Here is a 22,899-nt window from a genome sequence, read left to right as displayed (position 1 = left end):
AAAAAAATACAAACATACAAAATTCTGATTTTAATATTCATTTAACACAGGAACAGTGTCAAACTATTAAAGTAATAATGACACGATAAATAAGAAATTTAAATAATTTACAGCCTTTGCTGTCAAGTTTACAAGGTCCTTGCCTCGATAATTCCTATTTAGCTGTTCAATTTACTCCCTTCCAATCTGTCTTCACATACCAATACTGCTTCTTTCACCAGATGTTGTCTACATTATGTAACTGTTAACGTGTCTGTACTCTTGTCACCTCAATATCCAATTTGAAACATCCTTTTCCCTTCGCTATGCGGTATCTAATATTTTAACTCTCTCTCAATCAATATACATTCCATAGATTCCTATACTTCTTTTAAACATGTAAAATTTATTATTGTCCCGGAGACACTTTTATTATTTCGCCCTTACTATTACATTAAATTTTCATCTCTTTTCTGTGCATGGACAGTACCACTTGTTTTTTGTATATATCTTTATTAAGAATATCTTACTTATCAACATATAAAAATCAAAATGAAATAAATAACAAGAAATATATAATTAATAAATGTTTTAAAACCATCTTAAGCATAGACGAAAGTATTGATTCACGCTTAGAAATCATTATTTACTAGTTTAGGAATATACGGTCCATAATTTATTGAAGCAAATGAAGATAATTATTTTGATCGTATTTGCTCCAACAATTGATTCAGAGATTTTAAAAATAATTTTAAAAGTGTCAAGGAAATGAAAAGACAGTGGAAAGAAGAAAAACTATATCCAACTTGTGCAAAGTAAATTTTATATAGATATTGGTGAGATGGTGCAACGAGCTCGTTTAACTATTCTCAAAAGATTAACTAGCACGAGTGGCTGTAATCCCTTATGGAGCAGTCTAAATTATGGGAATGTGGAAAAAAGTAACCAATGTAATAAAACAGAGATTGCAGAATTAGTTGTGAAACAACATTTGTATTCTCCACACTATAATTAAAACAAATATCAAGCATGCTCCTAGATACGAAAAATTGACAGTCGTTAATTATGCGATCGAGCTAACTCTATTATTAGAGGTCGTTTAACTATTCTCGAAAGATTTACTAACACAAGTGGCTGTAATCCCTTATGGAGCAGTCTAAATTATGGGAATGTGGAAAAAAGTAACCAATGTAACGAAACAGAGATTGCAGAATTAGTTGTGAAACAACATTTGTATTCTCCACACTATAATTAAAACAAATGTCAAGGATGCTCCTAGATACGAAAAATTGACAGTCGTTAATTATTCGATCGAGCTAACTCTATTATTAGAGGTCGTTTAACTATTCTCGAAAGATTTACTAACACAAGTGGCTGTAATCCCTTATGGAGCAGTCTAAATTATGGGAATGTGGAAAAAAGTAACCAATGTAACAAAACAGAGATTGCAGAATTAGTTGTGAAACATCATTTGTATTCTCCACACTATAATTAAAACAAATGTCAAGGATGCTCCTAGATACGAAAAATTGACAGTCGTTAATTATTCGATCGAGCTAACTCTATTATTAGAGGTCGTTTAACTATTCTCGAAAGATTTACTAACACAGGTTGCTGTAATCCCTTATGGAGCAGTCTAAATTATGGGAATGTGAGAGAAAGTAACCAATGTAACGAAACAGAGATTGCAGAATTAGTTGTGAAACAACATTTGTATTCTTCACACTATAATTAAAACAAATGTCAAGGATGTTCCTAGATATGAAAAATTGATAGTCGTTAGTTGTTCGATCGAGCTAACTCTATTATTCGAATAAAGTTTTGGCGGTCTCTGGTGCTGAACGAAACTTCGCATTCTAAACTCGGCTCCATTTTTGTCCCATTCGATTTCAGCTAACGGTCACGTACCATCGGGCGTCGATTGCGGGTCAAATTCTTCGCCGTGGAATGTGTACCGATGGAAAAAAGGTGCTCGCGAATGCACCTTGAAATTTAGCTCGCCTTTAAAAACCAACGAGCAGAAAAACGCGGACGAAGCGGCACGTATTCGTTACAACGTAGCTGACCGATGCACTTCGATCCGCAAGTTTCCAAGTACGATTTACCGTTCAATCCTTCGCGGACGGTTCACGCAGCCGATACCTCGTGGGCTTTTTGCGGTTCGAGGGGGCAGCAATGAACTCGACATAAATCACAGACCGACCGGAGCTGCAACGATGAACTTCGTCCGAAAGAACAATAACACGTCTGTCAAACGCTACGCGTTCCGCGACGCAGTTAACCCTTAGACGACCGCGCCATTTTGTTCAGCGAAAAATACGCGACAGAGTCTTCTGTAACGAACCCTACGGGGAAATGTCACGCATCGAGGCTTTTCCGACGCATATTAATATTAATGTAGGTTTATCAGTTTGATAATAGTTGGGAAATATGTTAATTACGCAGCAATTACTATCTAATTACGATGTAATCATAATCGTAAATCTCTAAAGCGTGTAAGAATTGTAAGATTATCGTATACACACCACGCGATTACTGTGTAATTATATGTATTCGTATCGTAGTAAATGCAGTATTATCTAAGTAATTTATTATATGAATATTTATAAATATATTCTGGTTTTGAAATTAATTTGTAGTGTGATTCAGAATCTACACATTGAAATAATTAAAAAACATTCTATGAACAAATGTCCTATAATTGTTTGATTATCTTATACACGCCATACTGTGTAATTATATGTATCCGTATCGTAGTAAATGCACTATTATTTAAGTAATTTATTATATGAATATTTATAAATATATTCTGGTTTTGAAATTAATTTGTAACTGAAATAAATAACTGAAATAATTAAAAAACATTCTATGAACAAATGTCTTATATACCTTACTTTTCGAGTTATGGATTATTAAAGAAAATATTCAAAATGTCCGACGCGTATCTTACGAATTTCGCATTTGCTGGGAAATATCAGGTGTTCTAGGAATAATTGCGCGTTCATTTTGTATCCTTTCGCGTAGATCTTGGATACTGGTCGCTTGTGTTGCATAAGAGACTCAAACTAGCCACACAAATAAATATCTAATGTAAATGACCATTTCGTTACTTTTATAATCTCACTAAACTCTCGAGAAGATACTGATTGACAATTAAAATTATTAACAAATGGTGATATCGTTTGTAAACATCATATATGGATAAGAGGTACGTGAAAATATTTTCTTTAATCATTCGTAACTCGAAAACTAAGGAATAAAGAATATATGCATGTTTATATAACGTTTTTGAACTTCTTAAGGAGCCTTTCTACTTTGTGAGATTAAAAAAATTGAATTTTTTTTACATTTCCTTTTAGTATGTAGTCTCGAAAATATATCTACCAAATATTAAATTGAAATTCGGAAAACTAACGAAGTTATAGCCTGCTGAAATGTACCACGCGCAGGTATAACAACTGGACGTGAAACTTTAAAGGTATTTTTTTCGAAACTACATTTCTCGGCACTGCGTACACGATAACATGAAAACTATTCAAGATATCAACATCAAATTTATACAGTATCTTTAGAACTGGTCTCTCTATAGCATGAACTAGGATAATTGCGATATATGCAATACTTTTTCTTTTATTAACAAAAACGCAACCGAATATATGAAAATATTCAGTAATTTTTCGTAAAATAGCTGCCATTTTGCCATTTTTCATTTTTTTGAAAAGATCCTAGTTCATGCTGGAACCAAACTAATCTATATTAAGAATATCTTTGGTTTTTGGATTTCGGATAACTTGTTCGCAAGATATCACCTACGCAGTCGGGTGCCGTTCGTAAAAACTGTTGTTCGTCGATCAACAAAAACAGCGTAATCAATAGATATTATGTGTTGCAAAAATTCGTAAATATAGTTAAATATATAATAAATATATCCACAAAACCTAGAATTAATCGCTCTTTAATAGCCTGCAAAAAAAAATCATAAAGAAACATGCATTTTTGTTGCCTACAAAGTAGAATGGCCCCTTAAGTATTTACATGTATTTCTAAAACACACTGTATACTCGGTGACTAATGTAATTTAGTGATGTTCAGCGTAATGGCGCTTAGTGCAACCGTGCAGAGCTGAAAAGATGATGAGTGGAAGGAATGCTGGTACGTCTGGCCATAATGGTTCAGTCACACATCCGTGCGCACAAATTTCCAGTCGTTTATTTTTGGCCGAATGGGACATATTTAGTAGACCCAGATCTACTTCTACGTCGGGTTGTGTCAACAAAGACCGAATGGTAGTGGCTAGAAGAGCGTTAAAGATGGAGATACAGTGGAATATCTATTTTGCTCTCATATCGTCCTGTTATTAGTCTTCCAGCCCTGCACATAACCTCGATGAATAGTTTATTATCACTCGATCCAAAGATCACAAATACTTGTATCTAACCCCTGGTCACTCCAAAAGTAGAAGATCATGACTCAGAAAGTCAAATGACACCATCTTAACTTCAAGTATTATACAAGAAGCGTAAGGAAGCTTGCAATTTGTTGAAAAATGTATTTGTCACAAGAAAAAGTAGGAAAAAATTATTTTTTCCAACACGGAGATTTATACTAGATAAATCTGATGAATATTGTTATTATTTCTATGATCTGTGCGAAGAAATGCACATTTTAAGTAGTCGAACAAGTGAACTGGATTTTAGTACCTTGAAAATACTGAAATTTGTAAGTGTAAGAACAAACCATTCCAATTATATTTCATCAATAGACGAATAGATAATGAAATATGCAAAAATAAATTTTATACTTCGACTGAACAATGGAAGTGTCGATCAATAAAATCTGTGAAAGGGTACTTCAAACATCAAAATATAAAAATTGTATAATGTCCAATAAAATTAGTCAATTTGAATACTATGAAAAATTAAACAGTCACATTCAGCAAAATTGGAGATCATACGATAAGATATTATACTGTTATGTATTTATTTATATGTTAAGTAATTTAAGAATAATTCTATTATTGCAAAATGAAGTCTTCTATTTTGGTAATATACACGCTAAAATATACTAAAATAATTTTGCGTTTTTATCAAATACTACAAATCTCGAATATAGTATGTTGCTTCAAAAATTTGTTAAAATTATGTTTATACGGTGTGCAATCCTTTTCTTGTAAAGTGAAAGCATGTAATCGTACGTACGATTTTCAATTTAAAAAATATCCTACTTGACCTTCTTCGAGCTAGCTACGATAACATTCGCTATTGTTTCGGTATCTTCTAATTTAATCAGCGTAAAAAGAAACGCTCTATGATCGAAGAAAGTCCATTTAACGGTACGATGCCGCGGAGAAGCTGAAACTTTTTCTCGAATCATTTGCTTGTTCCGCATCGGTCGTTTCTCCCGCTGATGCGTGCACCCGTATAAGCTTCGTCATAAAGCTAAGAGCAAGAACCCATTCAATGAACTTCTAAGGTCGTGTCGAATGCAACCGAACGTAAAACCAAACCAGGAGTATGCCACGATCACAGAAATATTAACCGTCGTTACATGCCACTTTAATTAAGCTATCGTAAACACGAAAATTAAAATGGAATTTTCCATACACCGGAGTCACGGTTTTCTCGTCGAATATTTTCACGATATACGTATTTTATCATAATTCTGGTGTATCTTTTAATATTCGATTTCTCGCGATGTGTTACAGAAATATAGGCGTTTCCAATAAAACTGAACTTTCAATTATCATTGTTAAGATTTCATAAAGAAAATTGTAATTGGATTTACGCTGCGGTTAGCAAGGAACGGCGCCATTTTGGAGAACGTTTCTCACGCTTTGGTTCATACAGTATTAAGTACTAGATTAAATTAGAATACAAAATACTGTGAGCATTTAAATATAATTTAAAAATGTACAAGATTAATTATTAAATACAAAATATATGATAAATATAAAATATTGTGGGGTACTAAATTAAATATAAATAGTATGAGGTACTAAAATCGAGAATAAATTCATTAATTTTTGAAAGAACGTAACAGCAAGTCTGTAACTGGTTTGTAAATTTTGAACAATTTTAGCGTCGATACGTAACAATAGGAACGCCATTATTTCGGTAACAAAAAACGGAAAAACAACGTCGTTCTCTGTTAAGTTGTTGCGAAACCATCGAACGATTGGAATTTGATCGTGTTTCGATATTAAAAGCGTTTTGCCAATAAAAACACTTCCGTTTTAAAGTAAGAACGAATCGATGCACTCACCACAAATTGCAACCTACGGCTGAGAAAAATGAGAAACGCAGGAAGAAGAGATCCTCGGACACTCACCGCGCTCCTCGACTATCAGATTCAACGATTATCTCGTATTTCGATTTCTGCAAAATCTTTTCCACGTAGCAATCAATCTTAATTTTTAATTTTTAATTTTTAAATTAAATCACTTATCAACCTTTGATTTACCCTTAAATCTACATTGCAAGAGATTCTCATACGCTTAGGATCGTAAGTACGACACAAAATTCTGAAGAAAGTTAGAAAATTCTCTTCCTAAAATTAGCAATTAAGCAATTTAATATTTTGAAAGTCAAAATGTGACACATATGCAAACAGTTTAACGATAACTATACATTAAATAGGAATTGCAATTTGTGGTGAAATAATTTTGAAAATACGAAAAGATGTTTTCACGAACGTGTAATAATTTTTCATCGTCACAAAGAAATTGTTGTTTTTGTGGTTTGCAAAAATTGTTAAGTATTGGAAATGTAAACAATAGATACTTTATAAATGCTCGTAAATAATAGATACTTTATAAACGTTAGAAAGATGTCCTGACTGTTTGACGCATACATCTTCTTTCAGGGATATGTCAAGGAGATTGTTAAAGACCAGTTGCTAATTCACAACATCTGCGTGACCGTACTGCAGACTACAATATAAAGGGTTCTCACAGCATTGGAAATTTGCCAGGAATTTTCGAACTTGCTGGCAATCAATAACACAACGTTGTGAAGCTTCTCTCTCAGCTTACAGAGCCTACATCAAGTAGTTTCTTCATGTTTATAGGGCTATAGCACAATATTGTAAAGTTTCTCTCTCAGTTTACAGAACCCATATCAAGTTAACACTTCGATATTTACAATGTACAAGGCTTGCAAAGAAATATTTGCGTGTCTATAATATTCACGCATGACAGATTTTCAATCGTACACTTAAACTTTCTCCTTATTATTATTTAACACTAAACCTACCGGCACTGCATGTATACCCATTCCTACCATGACCGGTCAAATGACCAATCTTTCTTTTTCTCTTTTACGAGGCAACATACTTCTAATTTTTACATTATATGTATAGAAACTTGTGTTTTGATGTTTATTCGTAAGATGTTCTTTTCTTTTATGTGAAAAAATTTTTTAATATTCACCGGAAAGAAGATAAAACACCCTTGAAAACGAATTTTGTTCCAAGTCGATACCGTAGTTAGTTCTAGAGAAAAGAACTATTTAAGAAAAAGTGCTGCCTAGTAATTACGCAAACATCCTGTATTGAAATTCATTTTCAATTAAATAAACAATTTATGGTCTAGTTTTATCGTACACTAGTCGTACGGTCAGTAGAAATTGCTGAAACTTCTTTGAGTATGTAGCGTCGAAGTAAATATCAAAATAAACATAGAAGATAGCAAAAATTGTAGTAGGTGATATGATCATTAGGTAAAGGATGAAAAGCCCTTTAAAATGAGCGTTTGTACGAGTCGATACCTTCATTAGTTCCGGAGATATAGCGATTTTAATTTCAAGTCGATGCGTTGGCTAGTTTCGAAGATAGGGTTTGTTTACGTTTCGTTGTGCGCTCGCGAGTTCATTCATCCCCCGCGCGCGTAGATAGTAAGTAGTGCGTAGTAAATTCTTGGAAATACTACGCCGAAACTAGGTCACGACAGTCTCGTACGCGGGGTAGGTCAGCACCAAGCACGTGCGACAAAGAGGTCCGACTCCGTTAGACGAAGACAGAGATAGTCGAATTAAAAAAATTACCATTTACATAAATTACGATATCTCCAAAACGGAAAGTCGGATCGACAAAAACAAAAAGCCATTTTAAAGGGGAGGCTTTGCCGCTTCTAACAATGTCACAATAATTAATAAAAGACTAATAGTTTCGAAACTGCACGCATCTAAAGTTTTTAGTATTTTTAATACGCATTAATAGGCTTTCATAAGGCGGAGAGTCAGAAGTAGCGGAATTTTAAAAATTACGATTGTCTTTACACGATGATACCTCCGAAACGGAAAGTCGGATCGAGAAAAACCAAAAGCCATTTTAAAGGGGAGGCTTTGCCGCTTCTAAAAGTGGTTCAATTATTAATAAAACACTAGTAGTTTCGGAAATGCACGCGTCTAAAGTTTCTAGTATTTTTAATGCGCGTTAATAGCCTTTTCTAAGGCCGAGAGCGGAATTTTTAAAATTACCTTTTAAATAAATTACGATATCTCGAAAACGGAAAGTTGGATCGACAAAAACCAAAAACCATTTTAAAGGGGAGGTTTTGCCGCTTCTCATAATGCCTCAATAATTAATAAAACACTAATAGTTTCGAAACTAAACGCGTCTAAAGTTTAACTATTTTTAATACGCGTTGTTAGATTATTCTAAGACAGTGGGAACTGTAAATTCTCTCCTTTAGTCTTTACTATACATATATTTCCTATTTACATCGGAAGCTAACCAAAATTTGGTACGAAATGTCCAGTTTTTTACAAAAAAACATAAATCGTTCAACCGGTCAGATGACCGGTCGTGGTAGGCAAGACAGACTACATATTTTGCTCAGAAAATAAACAATAAGATTAGAAGTGAATATTGCAAAATTCATTGTACGTATACTATAAGAAAAGTCGTGAAGTTAAATGGCGCTAAAATAATATTGTGTGTTAGAAATTCTAAACGAAATTTTAAAAACGGTCATTTGACCGGTCGCGGTAGGTTTAGTGTTAACACTTGAGTGGATTATTGGGGCCGCTACAACCCTTCACAAGTTTAAATTAATATTGTAGAATATATATCAGTGTAGTTATTTGAAAATTTATGTAATCCTCCATTAGTTCATTATTTTTTAAATGTTTTAAAGGAAAGTTGATTTCCATTTACCGACTTGGAAAAAATCAACATTAAGTAAAATAATTCAGTTGAGATTGAGAGCCCATTTAAGGATTAATATTTGATATTTTTTTAAAGAATATATTCCACACACACACGCACACACACACACAGGGGTGGCCGAACACCATGTATGCTTCAAAAATTGATTCTCCATCAGAATTATATGTCATACCAGAAACTAATTTTTTCATTATTTGTAACATTAAAAATCCGTTAAAAATATTCCTGAAATACTGAATTGTACCCCAAAATACTGGATGTGTCCCATGCTAAAAATGAACTTTTTGGAGCTTTCTAAATCTTTATCAGACTTCTAAGGAATGTCATCAAGTGGATTATTTAAAAAAAAATTTACTCATTCCGAGGATGGGGGAGCCTGTATGAAACGATTGATTCGGTTAACAAGTTACTCTATATTCATTGCAAAAGACCCACAGTTCCCAAAATTGCTATCTACGAGTTTGTAGACCTGCCGATAGGAACAGCAACAGTTGTACGTTGACCGTGGCGAAAACGAGCGGAAAAACGGCGGTCAAGTACGCGCGGCGAGGTCGCGGCCGACAGAATGTCCCGTGTAACAGTGCCATTACGGCGATCGCGGGATATTATTTTCGAGCGGCGGTAGCGCGACCACGCGGAGAGCAATTAACTACTCTCTCGTGGTCGGCTACGAAGGCCGCGTGCTATTATTTATTTTTCTTCGCCCAAGGTTCTCTGGTTGTTCGGGTGGCGCGCCTTCGGCGGCTGGAGTCTGTGTACTAACAAGGGCACGGCCCGCGAAATGTCCCAACTCCGATTTTGACGCGTCTTTGCAAAATGGCGGTGTACGAGACCCTGTTGTTAGGCATAATACCGGATGTTCCGTAACGTGCAGTAGCTACCTGACTCGTCGAGAAGGATAATTGCAGACCTTGCAAAAAGAGGGATGCAACTACATTTTTATCAGATCCGAGTATACTAAAAATAAGCATTTATAAAAATTTATGGCTTTGCTAAACGTTAACGAACATAACGCTAATTAAAAAATACATATTTCCAGATAATAACTAGTCATTTTTAAGTCTGGAACTGCATCCGACTCGAAGGTGGTGAAATGTTATAAAATTTAAGTTAGATATTTGTTAATTTTTTTATATTAAATGATAGCTTCAAGTGTCTAGTTTGTAACAAAATTTATCTTTTATATGGGTCCGTTGGATGGAATTACTCGAGTAGTGGTGTCAAAAAAACTATTCAATTAATTAAAGTTTTATTAACTATTATTCTAAAATGCTTAACTGCTACATGTATCACAAATATAGTTGAGAGTATTCCATTTTGAACACTTATGAATCTTTTTTAATTCTTTATTGAAGAAGTAGAAGCAAATATGGTACTCCAAAGAATTGTGCTGCTTTATGTATTGACATCTTTACCTTATTAATTACTTTTTAATACTCTTTAATAAATGTTCTTGGCACTTTAAGAACTTATTTACGTTTACATGTGGGAAAGTGTTCCAAAAGATACCATACAATGACTAATTTTAAATTATAAATAATGGTAAAACATGTTTTTGTGAGTTAATGCTTTCCTCATATTAAATATATTTTTATAAATTGCAACTAATACGGTCAAGTTGGATTTCGTTCTTAGTACAATAAAGAAATACACGTAAGTTGTATAAAAATTTTACCGACAAATAAAAAAGAATTATAATAATTATTATCTTTACGTTTTAATTCAAGAAGCAAATAAAATTGAAGAGAAAACAGTGTTAAAAGTCGCATAATCTTGTAAAATTCATTTATTTTAGTAATAAGTAAGGAAATCACTTCTGCCAGAAATGAACACTTATGTCAGTAGCATTTAAATGGTGCCTACCAAGCACCTAAATCAATAGCGCCAAAAATGTTTGGAAAAAGAAATCATGGAATTAATAATCTATATTATCCTATAAAACTCACAAATATCGTTAAATGCAACTTGTTTTCTTCATACTAAAAAAAAAAACAATACCAAATGTCCGTTACTGGGATATGTCCAATTCCTCAGGCAGCTACTTTATTATTACTAAATTAATTAATAATAGAATTATTCGGTTTTGGTCTTAATATTTCAATTTAATTAAGTTCCGAATTCTAAAACCATAACAAAATTCTTCAGTCCTAATAATTTAGCTTCTTAAAACGTTGACTGTTAGATTAAACTCGTATAATATTTTGCAAAACTAAAATTTTGATTTTAGACCATTGTGAATTACATAATCTAAAATTCATTTCACAATTCATTTCTTTCAAACTCCACAAATCCTATTCAAATTAATTTCTCTCAATATCTCAACTTGGGAATTAATTTTTCTAGTTCCACGGTGTACTCGATAAGTTATTTCCCTCAACATCTCAACTCGAGAATCAATTTTTCTAGTTCCATAAGTACTCCTTATTTCTGCTTTAAAAGTTAGCAAAGTAGACAGGGTGAATCTCGTGAATGAAGTCAGCCACGTTCTCGATCGCTCTCGCTCAAATTGAATGCGTTCGTTCTTTTTCTCTCTCGTTTCCGTTTCGCGCCATTCAAAGTTTGCTCCTCTTTAAAAGAGCCACGCATCGAGGTCTTTGCTCGTCTTTCGATGCGCTCAATTAGCCCGATGAGCGAGAAGAAAGCGAACGCCGACCACCTCGTCTTCGGCGTTCGTTTCGTTCTGCTCGTCCCTCCTCGCCCGTTCCCCATCGTCCAGACGCACCTCTCGTTCACGGTGCTTGCCGGTTTTGCTCGTAAATTAACCGTTTTGCAGTGAAAGTAGCCTGATTTTATCAACGAAATCGCCGTTCAGGAAGAGGTTGTCTCAAAGAATACGAACGGGGACGCTGCCAACGATTACCGTACGTCCCGTGATACGTCCCGTTCTTACGGTGTCGCCAGCTCGGGCTCAACGTTGCGTAATGTGGGTGTTTTAGGTAACTGGGACGAACACAAATGTGTACTTGGCAAACGTTTGAAATACTAAACTCGGAAACAAGGAATTCGTCGACGAGCGACAGGCCACCGATCAGAGACATGGAACAGATTCTCATTTAGATACTTTCGAGTCACGAATAAAGAAGAATTTTCTATTATTTGTCGAATAAAAATTAGAATCTGAATTACAAAACGACAATTAAATTTCACGTTGAACGAAGAAAAATTTTTTTTTCGTCGAAAAATTTAGGCACCTACCACCTGTCGATTTTTCTTAAAAATTCGTTTTTCATTTTTAATAATTTTGTTTGACGCCCTACAGAAAAGTTGTGTAATACTTTTTTGTAGGTACTCGTAAGCTCTACTTCAGAAAAAAGTTTCATTGAAATATATTCACTATTGTAGGAGTTATGGCTGTTTGAAAATTGGACCATTTTTATGAGGTTTTCTTCATTTTTCGGGGTCAAGGATCAACTTTTCGAATATTTTTGGAATTTCTACATATTCTCTAGCACAATACGCGTCGTTTGCTTTTTTAAACATTAAAATCCGTCAATCCGTTCAGGAGTTATGGTGTTTTAAAGATACGCATGAAATTTCGAGGAACGATTTCTGGCCTGAAATTAGATTTTTGGTAAGGAATTTTTTTGTCGAAAATGCGTAGGATTTCGGGGGTATGTGTAATGACCTAAAATGATTGTAATCGACTCTTGTAACTGAGAATAATTTTTTTAGAACGATTTGAAATTTTTTTTTTTGTCGAAAAATTTTAGCACCTACCCGATTTTTTTTCTCGAAAGTGGGTAGGATTTCAGGGATATGTCTATTCACCAAAAATGCTTATAATTAACCCCTGCAACCAAAAATAATTTTTCCAGACGATTTGGAATTTTTGAATTTAATTGTTAATAACTTTTTAACGAAGCCTCCATCAACAAATCGGTACTCTTTATTTTCGTCTTATTTTGGCCTCTAGAATCCTCCATTAAAATTTTTTCCAGGGGTGGCCGAACACCCTGTATTTATATACACGTGCGTTGCAAATTACAGAATCGAATTTAAGTTAAATAAAACTTATTTGAACTAAACGTTAGCAATAAAACAAAGACAGCAATGAAAGTAATACATTTTTTAAAACCGAGTTTGAACATCTTTCGAAAATCTTTTAATTAAAGTACAAAATTTAAATAACATATAACTTTATAGAAGTTCACTCATTTCTATAAAAAGATTCAAAATTCTCTTTGTCGAAAGAAATTTGACATAAAAAAGATTAAAAATATCCTTTTCTTCGTGGGCGAACCTCTTTTTAAAACCAATATCAACCAGAAAAATAAAATTATTCGCGTGTATCGAATTTCCATATCATAAATGGAATGTCTTGAAAAGATAAGACAAAATTTCTAGTTTCTAGAGCGGATCGCTAGGCGTGAAGTAATTTCATTTACCGGCGTTTAAAATGTTGCGCAACGCCGAGGGGGCAATATCTGATTCACCCTGTGGTTTCATTAAGGAATACATTATCGATCACAATGTAGATTATGTTTTACGAGAACGCGATCCCGAACCTCTGCCAAGTGCGAAGAGAAAACTTCGAACGCTCACCTGGTTGCCGTAATGGCTCGATGCACTTTCAATTTTAATTTTTCTGCTTTTCAATTATGATCACGCTCGCGTTGTACCACCGACGAACTGTCGGTTTCGATCCCCTTTCGTTGGCATGTTCGTTCTGGCGATTTCGCGAACCAACGGCGCATGCATTGAAACCGCAGTTCTTAACTCGAACGGCCCAGCCTCGAATTAATTCGCGCGAAAATTACGCGACGCGTGAAAATCGATCGATCGAAATCCGCCCTGCAAAACGAAACACGTGGGATTGTTCTTTCCTACAGTTAATGGATGTAGCATTATAATTGAACGAAATACGTGGAATACATTGAAGAATATTATCATCGTATCACAAATTCAATACTGTGGGCTGTTTTCAAGAAAATTGTATGTCAATTATGTGTACAAGAACACTGAAGATACAGCAGAAATTATATTTTTTAAATGAATTTTAAAACGAATAATACTAACTGTTTACGAAACAAATGAAATTAGATCGTGATTATATAGATGGTGATTTGACTTATTAATTGACCTTATTTAATGTATACAGGGTGTTTGACTAACCCTGGGAAAAATTTTAATGGGAGATTCTAGGGACCAAAATAAGATGAAAGTCAAGAATAACAATTTGTTGATCGAGGCTTTGTTAAAAAGTTATTAACGTTTAAAGTTCCGCCTGTAGCTGTTCGCAGATTGTCGTTCTACAGGCGCAACTTCAAACGTTAATAACTTTTTGACAAAGCCTCGATCAACAAATTGGTATTCTTGAGTTTCGTCTTATTTTGACCTCAAGAATCTCCCGTTAAAATTTTTCCCAGGGGTGGCCGAACACCCTGTATATTGTTCATTATGTAAATAAACTATTTCAAAGAGCCAATATATGACGTGACAAGGTAGAGAGAAAAAAATAAATTTCAGTAAATTTTTGTGTGAATAATACTTATAAAAATTGTAAAAATATGATACAAAATATTGTTTCTTATAACACTGTTAGTGAATAGTTTTAATTCCTTATAATCTCATTACGTTTAATTCTTCCTTGAATGACAAATAAATTCAGTACTAAAATATTTGATTTTTAAGAACCTGATTACACAATTTTTGTTTCTGTTTTATTTCATAACGATTTAATTTTTTTTCTTCACTACTCAGTATTTTGTTCGACCTAATTTACAAGCACTTAACATAAATTATTAACAAAGACAACATTCTCTATATTTAAAAATATATACTTGTCAGCTATTGTTTATTGAATGGGCATCTATAATTTTTTTTCTTTCAAAGAATTTTTCAAAAACGTTACCCACGATCGCTCGTAAGTAGTTCCTTTACGCACGAATACTTCATCGAAAAGGAGTTCTGTTGTAATCCACCGGATTGTTTCATTCTCTGCGATTGCTTCAACTGATTGGAGCGTTCGACACAAAATTATGGTCCAACGTTACAGAACCGCACGTTTGACTTCACGTGTAATTTTGCAAGCCTCTTTTACCAATTCCCAGCATCGATCCTTCGTTTTCAGTCACATAGTTTTCGCTCCATCACCGATCGTTGCTCTATCACGTTTCATTTTAGCAGAATAGGTAATGCATCGATTGCTACATAGATTTTCGTAATTGGGTTTCAAGTATGGTGCCATTACTTTCAATATAATTTTAGAAAATTGACGCAAAGAGGTTTGTTAACATTTAACACTTGGTATTTCGATTATTTTAACTGCTATTGCGTACTGAATTTCGAACCTTCTCTTCCGATAATAACTTGCTTTTCCTATCAATGTGAGAATAAATATCATAAATATACGAATAGTTCACTAATTTAGTTTAAAAAATATTTACTATTTCAAGTTACCAAGATTGAAAGCATTAACATAAAATTGTAGAAACTATTAAGTTTGCAGCATTTGATTAGTGTTGAATATTATGAGAAAATTAAACTTTTATAACGAATAAGAATTTTATAACATTAAGCTACATTTGTATGTGCGTGATTAAACAGTTTGTTTTTTAAAATTATATTATTCTTCCTAATATCGTGAAATAGAAGGTATATCGTTGCACATAGAAAATAGAAATTTCAAGTTTACAGATGTCTTTCTCGAACAATATATTTTATATTTGTTCGGCAATTAGTAATATACTAAACAAAGTAAGGTCACGCTTACGCCGTGAAAATTTCTATTAAAGTGGGACAAATTTACGATGTGTTAACGTATTGGCAAACATTCTACTCTAACTGTAATAATGAAACAAGTTCAAAGTCGAAGAAGCCCGAGTATTTTTCACAAAAAATTAGAACGCGATCGTAAATACATAATAACGTTTAATTTAATAATGTAAATAATAAAATTTTGTTCGTCATTTTGCTAAAGGTAATTGTTTGTGTGGATGATCAAGTTCAAAGGATATTATAGTATTTTTGTGTTGTTAAAATGTTTGAAAATAATACAGAGTTCACCATAAAAGAAAAAAAAGAGTTTCGAGAATATAATACTTCAGTACTAAAATGACAAAGTATATTCTTCTGTTACTCCTTTTTTATTTTACTTAAGGTTGGACCATCGATAACTTACATATTCTTATTTTAAATAATGTTATACACATTAGTGTTCTTTAAAAAACTGTTAAATTTCATTATGTTTTGAGTTCATAACCTTGCTTGTATCATTTTTAATTTTGTGTTTTCTCCTACTATGATGAAAATCATTCTATCCAAATATAATATGTTTCATACTGAGATTTACGTTACAGTATGGACATTTCGGAGCATTTTCCTTCGTTATGACATGTGAATGTTTTTATGCCCTATTAATATTCATTTTATTTTAACTTGGTCATTTCTTCGTAATTTTCTTAGACCTATTATATATTCCCGGTACAATAATGATGTTTACTTTGTTTATCGATTTACTCGATAAGCTACTAATAGATAACACTTGAAAACATTTCACAACTCTAAAACTGACACTTGAAACCACGTTTATTCAGACTTTTTTGCTTGTTTTAATGAATATTATACCCTCCATCCTTATAGTATTTTCGTGTAATGCACCTGGAAAGTTGTGCACCAATTTTTCCAATTTTTCCCCCATTCTGAGCTCCAAAGGACAACCGTCGATCATTGTTCGACGATCAACAAAGTCACGTCAGAGTCGATCGTACTTACATCCCAAGAGGCAGTGTTTGTTTCTTTTTATCGGTGCACCAACAGGTTAGACGCTTCTCCCGAGATGATGCAACTGGTGCCCCCCACCCCCTGGTCCACCAATTAACGCGTATAAAAGATAATCATGAGGACTCGTTAATTCGTGCGGAAACCACCTGTCGCCCACTCGAGGATGCATTTCTTGCGCTGGACACTGGTAGGACGACGTGTGACCGGTCCCCTTAAACGTATATCGCGGGATCGCTGGGACCACGGGGCCCAACGTTGGTCCCGAAATCGATGCACCGCATCTTCGGTCGAGAAGACAGGTCCGCGACACCTTTGCGTCGCGATAGGACACGGTGTGACGACTATGATTGCGTACAACGGAAGGCTTTTAAGCGATCGAAACACGTCTGTCACATCCGAGATCCTAATGATCCATTTACAGTAACTACTAGACTGCGGATGTTTATGCAAATGCATATGTTTCTGGGAAATAGATAAAAGAGTGAAATGTAAATAGAAGTTTGTTTAATCACTAGAGGTCCTTGAAAATATAGTTTTTATTTTGCATATGGCATATGTTTTGCATATTTTTTATGAAAATATATGTCGAACCATACTGTATATGTCATATGTGTTTATTCTATTCTTTTCATAAAATTAATGCTTACATGGGGTTCTGAATATCTATTTTAATCTACTAATTCAACGTTTGTATATGCTATATATGGTAACAGTTCATAGTGACTACGGATAGTAATAATCAGTGATTCTGAAGTATTCTTGGCAGATAGGTTCTACGGAAACGAATTCTATGAGGTCAGAATGTTAAAGAACCCAAAACAATTAAAGCATGTTACTTCAGCAAATTCAAATATGATCTAATCACATCTTGTAATGTTGAGCGTTCCTTCTCAGCTTATAAATTGATTTTAAGCAATAAACGTCATCAACTAACTCTTGACAATATTGAAAAAATACTCGTAACATATTGTAATTTAAATTACGATTGATTATTATTGTGTGTAAGTAATAAAATTGTTCGAACATATTTCGAATATATTTTGTATATTTCTGTATATTTTGGCATATTATAGATACATATTTGATATATGTCACTCACATATTTTGACATATTTTATTGACATAAATATCCGCAATCTAGTAATTATAATCTGTCAAACAAATGTATAAAACATTAGCAGGAATTAATTTTGGCTTCTCACGAACTAAGTATTTTTTGCTTATTTCATTTATTTTATTTTTGTAATTCATGTCTATTAATGTCACTGAAATTTTATGTATAATAACCTATTCTGGACAATGATTACTGATTATCTTAGATCTATCCACTATGCGATAAGTTAATTTCTATTAGTGTCTTTTCATCGATTTATAGATTGTGTTGTGCTTTTTCTCTATCAAGATATTAATTTTATTAAAAACTGCATGGTAGCAATTACAGTGGTACCCCATTAAATTCTTAGAACTGCTTCGACGAAGCGATTATAATGATGCAACTACGAACGAATCACCGAAAGAACAAAAATAAAATTTTTATGTTTTCCAATTTATAATTATGAAATTATTTTAATCGCATTGCTGAGGTTTTTTCAATAGAAATGATATTCAACGAGGCCATATTTGCACTCGCAGGTAAGCATTAGAAAAGGAATGCAAATAATTTATATACTTTTTATGGTAGTAATGTAAGTAAGAGGACAAATACCAATTAAATTAAAGATACATAAAACTACTTCTGATAATAATAATCTATTAAAACCTTGGACTCTTAAGAACAGGTAGGAAATAAATGAAAAAATTCACAACATAATTTAAACAACAAAATAGAGTAGAAGATGTTAAATGTTAAAAACAAAAACAAAAAAATGAGAAAGGAGAAATGCATAAGGATGTCGAATGCGCTAAAAAGATACGAAGCAATTGAAAATGAATGTGTTAAAAGGCGTAACGTAATTAACTAATTAGCCTTTCTATTTTAAACTTGATCTACAATACGAAAATCATGCAATTTGTAAAAAACATTACATATGTACTTTGACTTCTGAATGATTTTAAAACTTGTAGTACTATAATGCAAATATAAAAAAATAATTATATATGAAAGATACATAACATTATTTTCCATAATAATAATCTATTTAAACCTTTAAAGAAATGCTTAAGAACAGGAAATGTACGAAATGAAATGAAAAAATTCTAGATTTCATAGTCGATCAGAGAGAACAGTCAGCAATTACCGGAATAAACCCTCCTTCGAGCCAGCGCCCGTTAACGAGGGATTGCTGTAGGTCGCTGTACATGAAAAATGAAACACTGAAGAGAATACGGAAGAAACATGTGTTGCACGAAATAGTAATTAAAGAAAACGAGGAACTAGAATTTAACGGAAGTGACACTGACGTATTCGTTGTAACGTTCACAGAAAGTCGATGTAACAATTTCCGCGTCGTGTGTAGAAATGTCGGAAAATTAATATCACAGAGAGAGACATTTTAGTGGAATTTGACTGTCTAGTATTCTCAGTCGGAAAATTAATTTCCCAAAGAAGACCATTTTGGTGAAATTTGGCTGTTTGGTGTCATTAATGTCGGAAAATTAATTTCCCAAAGAAGACCATTTTGATGGAATTTGACTGCCTGGTATCCTTAATGTCAAAAAATTAATTTCGAAACACTAATTTGGTGGAATTTGATTGTCTGATATCCTCAATGTCGAAAAAGTAATTTTCCAAAGAAGACTATTTTGGTGGAGTTCGACTGCCTGATATCCTTAATGGTATTTGTACGCGTAAAATGGCGTCGATCGTAGAAGTTAGCGAAATAGTCGAGCCGTTTCCGGCGTAGCTCGAGCGTCATCGCTGCTCAGACACCTGTCGCGCGGGACAAAGCGGTAATGAGGCCCACCTTTGGATTCGCGTTAATCCACGAGCCTTGGCCACCGTTTCGAATGCGTTTCCCGAGCGCGGAAGCTGCTGTGCCACGAACGTGGCTCAATTGTACTTCTTTGCTTATTAACAGGCAGAGCAGAGCGCCACGAAAGTGGATGCAGCCAATCGGTATCTGGCTCTATCATTATCAAGTGCATCTCCTTTCCCTTTAGAATTCTAGAGAAGCCGAGTCTTAGAAACGTGGATCGAGCAGCGATGAAAGGATAAACCGATTCGGCCGGTTTCGTTAAATATTCAATGCTTCTCCGAGACAGCACCGGAGAATTTATGGTTGAAGATGACGGACGACGAGTAGTAGCGTTACCAAACGGAAAATTAAAATTTCTCACCGACAGGCTACTCTTTTCCGACGTTGGTTGCGTTTAGAGCTCTTACGATCGAGACAGATAATATATCAGTCTCGTTGAAAGGGGCCATTTTACGCTAATTAAAGAACCGTTCGGGCTAAATGACCCACTGGCAATTTTTTAGGTTACCTAGAAGTATGTAATAACGTTGAGACACTCGTATAGTATACAGTGTATAACAGCATTACTATGATTTTCTACAGTTCTATAGCCCAAATTCATGATAGCGTTAGATAGAATCAGTTTTAATATTACATTTACGGACACTGAATTGCATTTGTATTAAAATCTGTCATGTCGACAGCTACGTTAATATGCAATTATTCTTTTAATTTGGGCATATATTCGTAACGTTGCAATATTTAAATTTAATGTAAATTGTTAGTAAATAATATTTACGAATTCTATAACACTATATATGGAGCATGAAACGGTTATTGTTAATAACTGAATTTTAGGAATATTCCAGGCTAGAAAGGTGAAGTAAATTACTACTGAATAAGATATCTGTTTTATTTAAACATATATTATAAAGAAAGTTGTAATAAACAGCTTCATTCCTGAAAAGTCATAGGATATCCAAATAAATTTTAGAACCAATAAAGAAATGTCTTTTTTAAGTATGCTCTAAATAGAATACTGGTACTTAACGAATGTTTCGCATTCTATTAAACAAGAATCGAGATCAGAATGAGAAAGCATGTGTTTCTGTGTTGGCTTGCTACAATGTACATGAACTTCTATTGTTTATTTTCCTAATTTGTTAAAAAACAATGAAATCTGCAACAAATTGTTACCCTACAATTAAATAAGGAATTAATTTTATGAATTAGTGAAACTTTAGATTTTTTCAGATTTTAATGAATTCGCTTTCTATTAAACAAGTATCAACATCAGAAAAAAGAAGCCTGCTCCGGTGTTTACTCTCCCGTGACTTCGTCGCTGTAAAATACGACGTCATAAAATCTTCGAAAACTGTCTGTTAATCACCGCAAGGGAACGATTTCTTCTTCAAATCATACATCAAGGAAGAAAGCCAATCTCACATTCCGTTAATTGACATCTCATCCTTCGTTATTTCATGATTTCTTCGTTATAAAAACGAATGACATCAATTATAACTTTCAAAAGCTTCCGAACGTGTAAATTTATTATTCTTTCCGCTGGAAGGGTATTCATAAAGTAGCGACGTTAACTTCGTTTATCACCGATTACCATTCCATATTTCGTTATTTCATGGCCCTTTGAAATACTTTCGAAAGTACTGATTGCTCAATGAGATGAAAATAACTTTTCTTTACAGTTTGATCGAAATCTCATCGAAAGAGTTCGACATTACTTTTCATTAACTAACTTTTAATTATAATATAGACAGTGAGTGTTTTTGTTTTCTTGCATATACATATCTATTATTAAATTTTCATTATTGTGGTCTTTAATAATTTTAATGTGCCCCACATATATATAATTCCTCTTTCAATAACCAAAATACGATAAAAATTAGAAGTGACGAAATTGTGTTTGATGTTCTTTTGATATCCGTCTTATACGAGTGTCGCGAAGTATTCTTTTTAAAATAATTTTATGAGATTAGACTTTGTTTATTTAAAGTCCGATTCGTAACTAGTATTTCCACAAATTAAATAGGCTATAGTTTCCATCAAAGTATAGAAAGCAACTGAACAAAATTTCATCTGAATAAACAAAAATAGTAGAAGTTATAGAAAAATTACGAACATGTAAGAATGAAAACTATTTCGCGCTGGCCATAGACCATAGTTTAATATAATAATGATTATAACTAATGTTCCATACAACGTCGAGATAGAATTTCATTTAAATTGAACAAATATAGTAATAGTTATAAGGAAATCCTAAACACACAGATTTAAAATTTCATATCAATAATTAAAACAGTTTCCTAAAACTAAATTCTTAAGTTTAAAGAATTTGAGATTATTAATTTTATTTATAATTTAATATAATAATGATTATAACTAATATTCCATACACCATCGAGGTACAATTTCATTTAAATTGAACAAAAATAGTAACAATTATAAGGAAATCCTAAACACACAGATGTAAAATTTCATATCAATAATTAAAAGTTTCCCCAAACTAAATTCTTTTCTTTTATTAAATTTTTTAAAACGTTTAAAATACATATACTCATAATGAAAATTCTCTTTCTTTATCAGATCTTTTCACGTATTATAGATGAAATATTTTGCATAAAAAAAGGGAGGGTATACTTTTTATCATCTAATCTTCAATTTTTAGGCGATACACGTGATTCCTTTTCGTCAAAAGGACTTACGTAAGAATATTGTGAACGCGAATATCGTTCGATATCATCCTAAGATCGAATTACTCTTAACCGTCGCGATCTCGAGTTTCCAATTAATTGAGGCGCGCCAATGAAACCGCGAGTCGGAGATATCGGGTCGAACGATTAAAATGCATTAACTTTCAGGCTCGAAAGAAAGGAACACGCCGCGCACGGCCGAGTAAGCAAACTTACGATACACGAACGCGTACTACGCCCCGGGCTGGAGAAAGTCCTCGCAGTCGCATGCAGGAACTGCACACGCTTCGCACGTACGTACTTTTATGCAGACGGGGGAATATTGCACGGTTTCACGTAACGCACGTGCCGAGCGACCAACACGAGAAACGTCGCGCCGTGGCCTCGGGTACGATCAGTGATGGGAATAACACCGAATCAGCAGCATCGAT

The 22,899-nt window shown here is 33.6% G+C and overlaps 1 protein-coding gene across 2 annotated transcripts in view; it reads right to left on the bottom strand.

Annotated features, from left to right (window-relative positions):
• LOC143341140 (uncharacterized) overlaps positions 1 to 22,899 on the bottom strand; it is a 226,877-nt gene that overhangs the window by 36,656 nt on the left and 167,322 nt on the right. The gene's annotated exons all lie outside the window — the stretch shown is intronic.

The sequence above is a fragment of the Colletes latitarsis genome, chromosome 4 (assembly GCF_051014445.1).
Source record: "Colletes latitarsis isolate SP2378_abdomen chromosome 4, iyColLati1, whole genome shotgun sequence".
Lineage (NCBI taxonomy): Eukaryota > Metazoa > Arthropoda > Insecta > Hymenoptera > Colletidae > Colletes > Colletes latitarsis.
Note: the sequence above shows the minus strand (reverse complement) of the source record. Positions and strands in the feature narration are given on the sequence as shown.